Source organism: Mesoplodon densirostris, chromosome 1 (genome assembly GCF_025265405.1).
Source record: "Mesoplodon densirostris isolate mMesDen1 chromosome 1, mMesDen1 primary haplotype, whole genome shotgun sequence".
Taxonomy (NCBI): Eukaryota; Metazoa; Chordata; class Mammalia; order Artiodactyla; family Ziphiidae; genus Mesoplodon; species Mesoplodon densirostris.
In genome coordinates, this window is record NC_082661.1 from 147,965,838 (window position 1) to 147,979,019 (window position 13,182).

Consider the following 13,182-nt stretch of genomic DNA (forward strand, 5'->3'; position numbering starts at 1 on the left):
GTTGCCTAGCTAGCCCAGGCAAAGTGAGTTGGAAACTAGTTCTTTTAATCACCACAGTGTCAGTTAAAATCTTCAGACAGTGACTTTTGCGCTTTTTGGATCAGACCATTTGATGAAAATTCTAAGTCCTCTCCATTATGCATATATATGTATGTGAGCATTTTTCTTGGGAGAAAGCCAACTTTATTACCATAATTATGTAACTATAACTTTTTCTCTACACACGTTTTGCATCCTTTCAGAAGGTTCCTGACTTCTGCTCCCTCCAAGAACACCTGCCCTGGGGGAAATTATGTTAATTAGTCAACAGGAGGCAGAAGAGACTGGGGCTGGGAGGAGGCAAGATCACAAAAGAAAATCTTTACTAGATTCTTCCTGAGACAGGCCATCATCATCACCTGGGTGAAAGAGGATTTGGAATCAGAAAGCCCTGGTTCAAACCTGTGTGCTCTTCCCATCCTCCCCCTCCCCTCCCAACCTTTTTCCTAAGGAGTAGTATGACTTTAGGCAAATCATTAATCATTAGATTTTTTTTTCCTGTAAAATGGAACCTTGTCAGACTTCTCAGGGTTATTGTATGATCAAAAGAGAGATAATATAGGAAGGCATGTTTTTAGGTCTCCAACAAGCATGAAGTAGGATGATGATTATTTCACGTGCCTTTCCCTTTGCTTCATCTTCAGGCTGACTGCCTGGCCTACCATTCAGTTCCCAGGTCCACTGTCAACTCCTCCGAGAAGCATCCAGGACAACTAGATCTGTGGCCTCCCCATCCCCATCACTCGCAACACCATCACCTACTTGATTTTAGTCAGGACACTTCTCACATGTGTAATGGCTTCATTTTTTACTTGCGTAGTGATGACTGATTGTCCTTCTCCCTGAACTAGACTAAACGCTCCTTGAGGGCAGAGCCCGGGCCTTTAACAGTTCATGGGACATGGTGGACACTCAAATTTTGTAAGTCAGGAGCGCAGTAGTTGAGAGCAGCGGTCCCCAACCTTTTTGGCACCAGGGACCGGTTTCATGAAAGAGTTTTTCGGGGGGGTGGAGGGTGGGCGTAGAGAGGTGGAGGGGTGGAGGGGTGGGGGGAACGGTTCAGGCAGCAATGCCAGTGATGGTTCAGGCGGTGGGTGAAGGGGAGCGCCATTTGAAGCTTTGCTAGCTGGCCCGCCGCTCACCTTCTGCTGTGCAGCCCGGTTCCTAACAGCCACAGGTCGGTACTAGTCTGCAGCCGGTGGTGGGGGAGTGTTGGGGACCCCTGGCTTAGAGCTCAAAATCAGGAGGCCGACTACGGGGATTTGAAGTCTAGCTTTTATATTTATTAGTTGGGTGACACTAGGCAGGTTGTTTAACTTCTCTGTGCCTCACTTTCACCCTCCATAAAAATGGGGGATTCTGATAACATATACTTCATAGAAATGTTCATACAGGTAATGTACTTGAAAGAGTGCCTGGGATACAGTAAGTTACCTAAGGGCAATTTTCTACCCTACAGTGAATGAAGAAAATGTTACTACAGGACTAAGGATGCCACGTGACCCGTAAGTGTATCAGATACGCTCTGCTGCTTCAGGTTTGGCAGTAAAAAGACTTCACTCTTTTGGTAAAACTCGTTGCTTCGCTCCACCGCACCGCGTCACCCACCTGGTTCGCCACTATTTAGCGGAAGGGGAGGTGCGGTCCCTAATTGCGACAAGAGTCCCCGGTCACCCACAGGTGGCACTGGTCGGGTTCTCCCGGGCTGGGGGTGTCCGTGACGTCGCGGGTCAGTTCTCTGGGGCGAGGGGCGAAGGAGGAGGCCCAGCACGGCGTCCAGGAACACCAGGGACGTTCCCGCGACTTCCCCGAAACTCCGACTGGGTCGGGGGAGCCGGGAGGCCCATCCGACCCAATCGGGCCTCCAGTCTCAGAACCGCAGCAGACCCAGGCGAACCTGTAGCCGCCGGCCTCTGTGTGTGTGGGCGGAGCCATTGGGGGCCTGGCGATCTCTGGGCCGCGCGGGGCGGGACGAGAGGGGGCGGGGCCTGGACGCCTGGCTCGGGACGCCAGGCTCGGGACTCGGCGGCGCCGGCCGGTTTCAGCGTCTCCCGGACTCGGCGCAGCCGGCGCGCTCCATCCAGGTAAGGGCGCCGCGGGCCGGCGAGGCGGACGCGGGACTGCGCCACTCCGGGAGGGGACGGGTGGGGACGAGGATGCGCGCGGCGAGAGGAGGCTTGCACAAGCCCAGAGACGGACCCTCGTGGAACCAGGAAGGATTTTCTCTCCTCCGCGCCGCCGTGAGCGAGGGCGCGCCACGCCAGGTGAGGACCAGTCCCCCTGCGCACCACGAAGGGACAGGTGCGCGTCCCGGCGTAGCCGCGCCTTCCGGCGGCCGCCGCCGCCTCCTCTCCGCCTCCCGGGCTCGGGCTCCGGCGCCGGCCTCTCCCGAGGAGCACCCGTCCCTTTTCCTCTTGGGTACCTGGACGCGGGCCGCCCCGCAGCAAGTTAAGCGTTGGGCTCACTTCCCAGCTGCCCCGCGGGGTTGATTCCTCCTCTCTGCTTGGGCGGCGGCGCAGTCTTGATTGAAAGTTGGCAGCATCTACAGAGACTTTCCACAGTTGCACGTGTGTGACTGTCTCGCCCCACCAGCCTCACATTTTTAATCTAGGAAATTGTGTTTGAATCTTGATAACAGGGATTCGGTGAATACATGTGTTGGGAAAACTAGGGCCTTGTCTCGGGGGTGTGCGCTTTCCCTTGGATCCTTACTTTCCTTTTGATTTTTTTGTTTTGTTTTCATGGAAGAATAACACGTTGCTGTGTATCAGGTTCGGAAACAATCTCATCTATTGCCATTCTTTGGAAACTGGAAGATTTGATTCGAAGGGTAGATCTCAATGTTAAGTTGGAAAAACAGGATGACTGGTGGCCAAGTGGGTTTGAAGCTTATCCAAAATAGTTAAGTGTTTTGAGCATATACCCTGTGTTTTTTCAGTGAGGGCCCATTTTTTCCTCTTAGGAAATTCTGAGAATTTACTTGCTTCTAGATGAGTCTCCCCTGAAGAGTTGGAGAGGAGAAAACAGCCCCAACAAACCAGTGGGTTTCCCAAATAAGTTTAGGATTTAGCAGGTTGGCTTGTGATGCTGGTAGCTCAGCTGGCGAGAATCACATGTAGTATGGAGTGTCATGATTTACATGGAGAAAAGAAAAGTGTGTATAATCTCATTATGTATTTGAAAATAGTTTTTTGGTTTAGGTACATTTTCATTGTTTAGGAAAAACTTATACGTCCCCAATACTCCAATTAATCTGATCCATATATTCTCTTGTCAGCTCTAGACGCTTACTGCATTGTGTTTATGTTAATGATCTGGATTCTTCCCTGAGGTTGTTTGTGTACGTTTTGGTTTGTAGAACTGTATAGGGCAAGTGTTGCAAACACATGCGGATCAGTGCAGTGCTCTACCACACGTAGGTCCTTGAACTAGAATTTTCACACCTTTACAGATAGGAAAAAATATAGAATATTAATATAGGCTTTAGCACTGTCAACCTGTTTACCTACTTATTCTGTATCAAGATAGTCATCTTGGGACTTCCCTGGTGGTGCAGTGGTTAAGAATCCGCCTGCCAATGCAGGGGACACGGGTTCGAGCCCTGGTCCGGGAGGATCCCACATGCTGCGGAGCAACCAAACCTGTGCACCACAGCTACTGAGCCTGTGCTCTAGAACCCGTGAGCCACAACTACTGAGCCCACGCCCTGCATCTACTGAAGCCCGTGTGCCTAGAGCCCGTGCACCGCAACTAGAGAAGCCACCTCAATCAGAAGCCTGCGCACCGCAACAAAGAGTAGTCCTACTCGCCGCAACTAGAGAAAGCCCGCGCACAGCAACAAAGGCCCAACACAGCCAAAAATAATAAATAGATAAAAATAAACAAAAAATTAAAAAGAAAAGTCATCTTGTTTTCTCAGCAGCTGGTTACTCGAGGGCAGGGGTTGTGTTTTATCAAGTCAAAGTGAAGTTCAGAGAATGGCAACCTTTGCTCCCTAAGTTGACCCTCGACAGCATGGCTGCTGGGGTTGTGGGTAGTGTCTGGCCACTTTTTGCTTTTGGGGAAGAATTGCTGGTCTCTCTGCCTTCCTCTTTGTATGCAGAGTGCTGGCAGCCTGGGCCTTGGGCCTCCAGGCACACCTCTGTCTACAGGTTCCTCCAGGTTGACCTGGTTGGTGCCTCCCTTGCCCAGCCCAGCTCTTCCAGCTCCTTGGTTTTCACCCCATTCCACCCCTTCGTGGGATTCCCCTCCTAGGGAGAATCATCTTATTGTTCAGGGCAGGGAGACTTGGTCCACAGAGTTGACAGGGCGGTTGATCCTCAGCCTGGTGCACAGATGCTCAGTTAACTATCTGTTGATGACAGTGTCACTTGCTTCAGAGCCCTTACTGTGCTCTCCTATTATCCAGTCTACACAGGCAAAGTGGAGTAACTGAAGTTGAACCCAGATCAACCTCTGTGGAGGCTAGCTGCCTTGGTTGTATTAGGGTCATAAATTGGGCATTGGAGTCTGTTAGAAAGGAGTGAAATTGGTCCATGGTCACTGCCAGTTCTAAAATTACCCTGTCCCAGGTGATTATGCCGTGAGAATAGCTTTGTTAAAAAGAACCCCAGAGGAGAGAAGCTTAGTAGTTGGCTTCACCTCCAAACTTGCCTCCACCTGGGCTTGCCTTTGCATCTCTGCCCTAGCTCAACCTGTCCTTCCTTGGATTGGATTATAACTATTAACTTTCCCACTATATTTGACAGCTCAGAGCTCAGATGATCACAGCTACATGGTGTAGATGTAGAAAATGACATTTTCTTTTCTTTTTATATTATTATTTATTTGTTTTTGGTTGCATCAGGTCTTAGTTGTGGCATGCGGGATCTTCCTTGCGGCGTGTGGGCTTCTCTCTAGTTGTGGTGCGCAAGCTCCAGGGCGCTTGGGCTCTGTAGTTGTGGCATGTGGGTTCCAGAGCACGTGGGCTCTGTAGTTTGTGGCACACGAGCTCAGTAGTTGTGGCATGTGGGCTTAGTTGTCCCGTGGCATGTGAGATCTTAGTTCCCTGACCAGGGATCAAACTCAAGTCCCCTGCATTGGAAGGCGAATTCTTTACCACTGGACCACCTGGGAAGTCCCTGACATTTTTTTGTTTGTGTGTTTAGGGAAAACAAGGATGGAATTTTCCCAAATTGTTATTAGGGAAACAAAGCAAAAGCAAAAAAAAAAAAAAAAGGGCATAGAAGTCAATATGATTTTTGTTTTGTTCTTTTCTTCTTCTTTTTTTTTTTTTTTTTTTTTTTTTAGTTTTAAACCTTTAATCCAAGTTGCATTTTTCCCTCTCCAGAAGCAAACACTTGTGATTCTTCGAGTTGGTTATTTTGGTATTTATTGCTTGTAAGTGATACTTGTAATTTTGCAGTTTGAAGCATTATCTTTTGACTTCCTGCTGTGGAAGATGATGACTTGGCTATCTTTCTTCTTCTAACCCCCAGCCTAACCACAGCTTCCCTATTTTCCCATCCTTGCAATAGTTAAACAGTAATTTTGGTTAGATCAATATTCATAGCCAAGCCAAGCACAACTTTTTCTTTTTCTCAGAGTCAGTAATTGCTTTGTTTGTTCACTGGCTTAGTTTTTTATGTACTCATCATTAATTCAACCCAAAACTTTTGACCAGTTTTCTAATTCTTACCTCAGATGAGTCAGGTATTCTGTCAATTTCATTTTCCCCAAAGAAAGTGTCCCTGAGCCTCCTGGCTTGCTCTAGTCTGGACTGGTTGCCCTCTACACATGGGGCACAGATGTCACCCTGAGGACCTCCCTTTGTCATCCTGGGGGGATCCCCATCATTTCTGTCTGTATTGGATCTCCTGTTACCTGTAGTACATGCCTTTCTCTTTCTTGTAGACTCCTTTTTTTTTTTTGGTACAGCCCATTCTGAAGGAATTTTCTGGTAAAGGATGCACAGGATGTCTGTTTTCCTTCCTATGTATTTTATCTATTCATATTTTGTCTATTCATTTTTCTTTTTTTTAAAAAATCATCCTTGTTTTTGTTTGTTTATTTATTTATTTATTGCTGCATCGGGTCTTAGTTGTGGCACATGGGATTTTTTGTTGCGGCACGCGGGCTTCTCTCTAGTTGTGGAGCTTGGGCTTCTCTAGTTGTGATGCGTGGGCTCCAGAGCATGTAGGCTCTGTAGTTTGCAGCACGTGGGCTCTCTAGCTGTGTCTTGTGGGCTTAGTTGCCCCGTGGCATGTGGGACCTTAGTTCCCCGACCAAGGATCAAGCCTGTGTCCCCTGAATTGGAAGACGGATTCTTAACCACTGGACCACCAGGGAAGTCCCTCATTTTTCAGTAAGTGCCTGAAAATATCTGTTTTCCACAACAAGTGATAGTTTGTCTGAGTGTAGACTTCCAGGATGGAAAATTTGAAGGCATTGTTCCATCACCTTCTAGCTTGTGGTGTTGCTGTTGAGAAATTCAGAATTGTTCTGATTCCTTAATTTTTGCCTGTAACCTGTCTACAGGTTACAAACCTGCTGTGTCCTTTGTGGAAGTTTGTAGAATTTTCTCTTGGCCTCCACAATCTTGGAGTTTTCATGATGTGTGCTGTGGTATGGATCTCTTTTCATCCATTGTGCTGGGTTCTTTCAATCCAGAAATCTACATCTTTCAGTTTGGGAAATTTTCTTGATTTATCTCATTGATAATTTCCTCCTCTCTATTTTGTGATGTCTCTTTCAGAAACTTATTGTTCAGATTCTAGATATTTTGGGCTGGATACTAGATATTTTCTTACCTGGAAAGAAAAGAAAAAAGTCCCCCATAGACTCAGTTTCCCCAAGTTGCTATTGTCTGTTTATTTGTTTAGGTCTCTACATTTCATGTTAGAGGCTTTCCTTGTATTTCTGATACCCTCGGTTGTCTACTCACATCTGAGTGGGGGATTAAAAAGCTTGTTGGCTGGGAACTTAACTGTTGGGTGATTTGGCTGAGTCTTTTATTTGGGGAAATTTTGATGTTAGTACCTCTTGGGCTGTTGAGGGTCCTCAGAAAAAGCTCTTCCAGTCATTTTCCCGGGCAGTGGGAAGAGCCTGGCTGCCAGTGATCTGGGAACAAGGTAGAGAAGAAGGCTGAATGTCTCAGCATCTGCATGTTCATATAACCTCTCCACGGTATTTCCAGTAAAACACCTGAGCTGTGCCTGACATACTCCAATCCAGAGACTTTCTCTTTTTCACCCTCTCTGGGGTAGTTATATGTTCATGTAATTCCTCTCAGGGAGCCGGTAGGGAAGAAACTCCAGGTGTTTTTGCTGGGGTAGAGAAGGGGCCATCACCCAACTGCTCAGAGTGGCTGGAGGGACCTGGGAGATCCAGGTGCTTTCCAAGGAGGCTTTCCATTTTTATTTTACTTTAGATCAGCCCCTGTCCCCCCACTCCCTACAGAGGGTCCAATTGCCTTTAATTATATAGCATTTTGAGATTCTATGGTATAAATCAGGTTGTTTCTTGGCTTCCCCTCACCCCACCTAAATGTTTTTACTGTTGTCTCTTCTTTCATTCTCCCCATCCTTGTGGGTTTATCCCTTTACTGTCATTTTATTGGGCTTTCAGGAGGGAGAGAAAGTAGAGAGTTTTGTTTCATTTTGTTCATTACTACTCCTTAGTGCCTGGAGTATAGCTTTCTTAACCAACCTCTGCTGAGAGACTAGTGTGGTTCAGCCATGGCAGTTTGCTGCCATTTTCCCTGCCTTTACCCAGTGGAGCTGGGACCCCCGATTCCTTCCTATACCACTCTAAGCATCCACTACCAATTCATTACAGTGGTCTTGGGAGGCAGAACCTCTCTCCAGCCCTAGCCTGATGCTATATAGCTTGCTGGTCATAGAGCCCTGGTTCCCACTTCTCAAATTCACCTTGTCCGGGAGGACTCATTCTGTCACCTTGGCCTCTGAACGTTTTACTTTTCCGTGAAGCTCAGCTTCTGTAAGTCTAATGTTTTAGGCTGAACGGTGGGCCTGGTGTCATTGGTGGCCATGTGGCCCCAATGGAAATTATTGTTATTTCCTTCTGGAGGCGTTTATCACACAGTTGCCTTCCCAGCAGCACCCTCTCTTCCCATTTCAAAGCTCATGCCTTTCTTGGAGTGTGCACCAAGTTCCTGTTTCTGGCTGGGCTGAGCAGAGATGACTGACCTACCCTGCTCCTCGTGGGTGATCACAACTTTCCAACCCTGTTTAACCAGTTGAGTCATTCTTCAGGCTTCCTTAATGCAGTGTGCCCTTCCAGCTTTCTATCTCAGTAGCCTGACAACATCAGCATGACTTTCTGCTTGTACACAGAGGAATGGTGACAAGAGTCAGCTTCCGCTGAAGTAGGAAGTGTTGTTTCCACACCATCTTATCTGCCCAGAAAAAGCAAAGCTCTGTACTCTCATGATGGCAGCTATACATTGGTAATCCAGAAAATGCCAGTGCTGGCAATTGCTACAGTGGAGCAGATACAGTAGTTATTCTGAAGGAGGACAGAGAAGGATAGATGGTTAGAAAACACTTATTCAGCTGGACCTACTGGGTACCATTATGAACAAAAGTTTGGCCAGTGGGAATATCTGCAATGCTCATTCCTCCCTCTGTGCTTCCACAGGCATCCTTCCCTTTTCTAAACAGAACCTTTGAAGTCATTGCACCTCTTTTCCCAAGCAGTATAGTTTTTCTCTAATGTGCTAAGTAATTCACGTAAGTTCTTTTTGTCTTCTCAGCTGAATTGTGAACTCTCCCAGGGAAGAGCACATGCCTAGTAAATACTAGATCATTGTACCAGCTGAATTTTCCAGATAGTTGTGGACATTTGGCGGTTAAAAAAAAAAAAAAAAAAAAAAAATATATATATATATATATATATATATATTTGGTCATAATTATCCAAGTTGTATCCAGTAGTCTAAATTCATTAAATTCTTTTTAAAATTTTGTTTATTATTATTATTATTATTATTAATTATTATTATTTTTGCGGTACGCAGGCCTCTCACCGCTGTGGCCTCTCCCGTTGCGGAGCAGAGGCTCCGGATGCGCAGGTTCAGTGGCCACGGCCCATGGGCCCAGCCGCTCCTAGGCATGCGGGATCCTCCCGGACCGGGGCACAAACTCGCATCCCCTGCATCGTCAGGAGGACCCTCAACCACTGCACCACCAGAGAAGCCCTATTATTATTATTTTTAATTAATTAATTTATTTTTGGCTGCGTTGGGTCTTTGTTGCTGCACACAGGCTTTCTCTAGTTGCGGTGAGTGGGGGCTACGCTTCGTTGTGGTGCGCGGGCTTCTCACTGCGGTGGCTTCTCTTGTTGTGGAGCACGGACTCTAGGTGTGTGGGCTCAGTAGTTGTGGCTCGCGGGCTCCAGAGCACAGTCTCAGTAGTTGTGGTGCCAGGGTTAGCTGTTCCACGGCATGCGGGATCTTCCCGGACCAGGGCTCGAACCCATGTCCCCTGCACTGGCAGGTGGATTCTTAACCACTGTGCCACCAGGGAAGCCCTAAATTCACTAAATTCTTGATTAGACTTTCACTTCTCTTTGGCTGTTTAGACTGAAGCCATAGAGTATTATTCAATTTAAGTGTTCCCAAGTGTATTGTTTTTCATATTATTTAGAAATAATCCTCATTGAAAACATCCTTGAAAAGACAACATTAATTGTACTTATTATTATTGTTATTTTTCACCCATATATTTCTTCTTAGCATAGTCTTGTGATTGTCTTGATTTTTTTTTTTTTTTTTTTTTTTTTTTTTTTTGCGGTACGTGGGCCTCTCACTGTTGCGGCCCCTCCCGTTGCGGAGCACAGGCTCCAGACGCACAGGCCCAGCGGCTATGGCTCACAGGCCCAGCCGTTCCGCGGCATGTGTGATCCTCCCGGACCGGGGCACGAACCCGTGTCCCCTGCATTGGCAGGCGGACTCCCAACCACTGCGCCACCAGGGAAGCCCTGATTGTCTTGATTTTTATGGCAAAGAAGAGTGAGTTTGGAAGAGGGAGGGAGGTGTGTACGGATTAGTTTTCTAGTCTGCTAAGTGTTACGTTTCTAAAAGAGGAAGATGTCTTTGGATTTCAGCAATATTAGATAATATTTTTCCTTTCGTAACTACATGCCATTTATTTTTTAAGGTTGAGAGCTTTGGAAATGCTTAGCTATAGAGTATAAAAATGAAAGACTTTAAATTGTCATATACTACATGAAATGCTTATAAAGTAGAACTCCTCATCAAATATCCTACTCCCTGTACCTTTAAGTTTTTTGAAGTTCTAGCCTGATTTAACGGGGAAAACTTTTCATGTCTTCTCTTTATCCTGAAAAGAGTTCCAGCAGTGTCTTTCTGTTAGTTAGGTATTTCCTTCGAAACTGTGATGTCCTCATGTATCTCCCAGTATTAGGTTTCAACCACAACTTGTGAGAGCTCCACATGACTACCCCCAAAAATAAATCGTGGGTTTTTTTCCCTACAAAGTAGTGATTTCAAAGTTTATTTTTCTGCAAATATAATTTAAGCATGCAGTAAAGTTAGTTTTTACCATTGGGGTTATTTTTGTTTCACAGAAGGCAGTTGGCTTTCTTTTTTATTTTCCTGCTTTGAGTGCTAAAAATGCTTGATCCTTTAACCATGTAGAGAAACAGAAGTACAATTTAACTGAGTTATGAATGCTGTTATATATGTAAATTTATGAATGCTTTTTACTTTTTTTCTTTTTTAAGTATTGTCAACTTACTTGTCACATATTTAAACCAGTTATAGAAGCACTGCATTAAAGAATTCTTGTTCATAGGTTCTGGAATCATAGCTGAAGGTTTTTGGGGCTCAGAGCTGGTGATGCAACCCCCTTTCCTCCCCCAGACAAAGGATAGAACTCTGCCTGCCACTGCGATTCCCCCGCTCTCAGTGTGCTCTTTGGACTCTCCCTGCCATCATAAAAAAAAAAAAAAAGTTATTTTATAGAAATTTATTTATTCATTGTTAAAAAATTGAAACAATACTGAAGCTTATAAAAAAAGAGATTAAAAATGACCCCAAAACTATTCCAGAGAGACTCTTGGTGAACCCCCTCTCCATCATCTTTATTATCATTTGACTTTCTACAAATCTTTAGCACCCTTCTAGAAGATAATTAACCTAAGGAGCATTGTGTGCAACCGTTGATGTAACTCCAAATTCTATAATCTTTATATAAATATATATATATATACACATATATTACACATACACACACACATATATATATACACACACACTTTATGAGGATATAATTAGCTCAGGCATAATGTTCTTTGGTAACAATATCCCAAATAGACATTTTCTTGTAAGAAAAATTGCCATTTTTAATAGCTTGGTGACAGTCTGTCATGTTAATATACAATGGTATTTTGAACCACTCCCCAGTTGTTGGACATATGTTTTTTTGTTTGTTTGTTTTTGTTTTTAAGTAAGTAGTGTTGCTATATGTTTTTCCCTTTTGGAGATTGTTTCCTTGGGAAATATTTTTCAAAATACCACTCTGGGATTAAAGGATTTCTTGTTTCTGTTAATCAGTGTCAGAAGGACACAAAATAATAATTTGAAAAAGCTCACTGGCTATATAAATTTATATAAAGTTTCCATTACCTCTTTTTTGACCTTTTGGATCCACAGTATCTCCTTTATGTGAAGACATAAGGTTTATTTGGAGTTACTGAGGCCATGCCATGTATCTGACCAGTTGTAGGTCAGATAATAAAGCCCGAGTAACCTGACAGGTTCATTTGCAGAGGCTGTGTTCTTTTGATAAATGTCTATAGCCTCATTTTATTTTGTTGGATGTGTGATAGGAAAAGTTTCCAGGGATCAGTAACAAAACGTGGAGAAATTGTTATGGTATCTGTGAAACTACATTTGCCCTTAGTACCTGGTCTAGGGTTCATGACCCTTTCTGTAAGTGGGGGAAGGCATTATATATGTTCAGTAGGGAATTCCAACTCTCCCACCCATTTCCCCATTCCTGGACTGCATGAGGAAGTAGGAGGGGCAGGGCAACCAGTACTGGAGAGAATTTTGCAATAATGTAGTAGTTCTTGATAAAGAACTAGAGCAGAGTGAAATTCCTATTTTTCACAGGTTTTTCCCCTGACATCTGTCTGACTAATGTTTAAAGCCTGGGCTAGATTTTTAAGTTAGCTATTAAGTGGTATTGTGTTCCCATGCCTTAGGTTTTCCATCTCTTAAACAAAGCATAATGACACCTAATTAACAGTCCACTTCAGAACGATTCATGGCCTAATGCCTGTAAAGGACTTTGAGCTTTTGCTAGAGTGTTTTATATACATTCATGAGTAATGAGATGGCTTGCTCTATTTAGCAAAGGGCATCTATATTATGCCCATTTTATAGATGAGAAAAGTGAGCCTCACAGAGGATAATGGCTTGTTGAGAATCAGATGGTAGATTTAATGTAATGTCTGTGGAATTTTTCTTGGACTTTGTGGAACAAGTGGAATCTAAAATAAATTCTGCACAAGTGTGTGTGTTGGGAAAGTGGATTTTACAGTTTTTAAACAGATAAAACCTTTTGGGGGGATAGGTTACTCCTTTGTAAGGAGGAATCATGTTTGACAAATTCTCTAGAGTTTTTGAAGAACTTTAAATGATTATGGAAGCTAGGGATAAACTGTGATTTTCCAAGTGTTTTTGAAAAGACTCCACACAAAGGCTATTAAATAAATTGAGTCAGTGGGAGGCTGGGAGAAATGTTTTTAAAAGTCAGGAATAGGGAGGGGACTGGAAGACAGAACAAAGGTTAAGCATAGATGGACATTTCTCAGGTTACAAACGTGAGTAAACTATTTATTACTATTTTAAAAATAAAACATGTAGAAGAGGGAGTACACAGTGTAAACTCCAAGTTTACAGTCAACAGGAACCTTTTGGGACATTAAAAAGCCAAATTGCTGGTCTCAAGTTTATGCAAAATGGCAGGGAATAGGTAAAGAATGCATTTAGGTAAAATGAGTCCATCTGTACATGCAGATGGACGTTCTGGTTTTTACTCAAGAAAGAGATTCAGATATTACTATAAACTCTTAACTGAAGATACTGATTCAGTGTAGGATTTGGAACAAAAAAGC

General features: G+C 44.3%; 1 protein-coding gene across 3 annotated transcripts in view; it reads left to right on the plus strand.

The window, feature by feature from the left end:
- The first annotated feature begins 2,039 nt into the window (after positions 1-2,039).
- The window catches only part of TEC (tec protein tyrosine kinase), a 159,793-nt gene continuing 148,650 nt past the window's right edge, over positions 2,040-13,182 (plus strand). Inside the window, exon 1 of one of the 3 annotated variants that reach the window (XM_060110320.1) lies at positions 2,040-2,123. The gene's annotated coding sequence lies outside the window, so the exon portion shown is untranslated. Of the gene's footprint in view, positions 2,124-2,227; positions 2,304-13,182 lie in introns of those variants that run through there. The other 2 variants (XM_060110302.1, XM_060110306.1) reach the window with 2 other exon arrangements.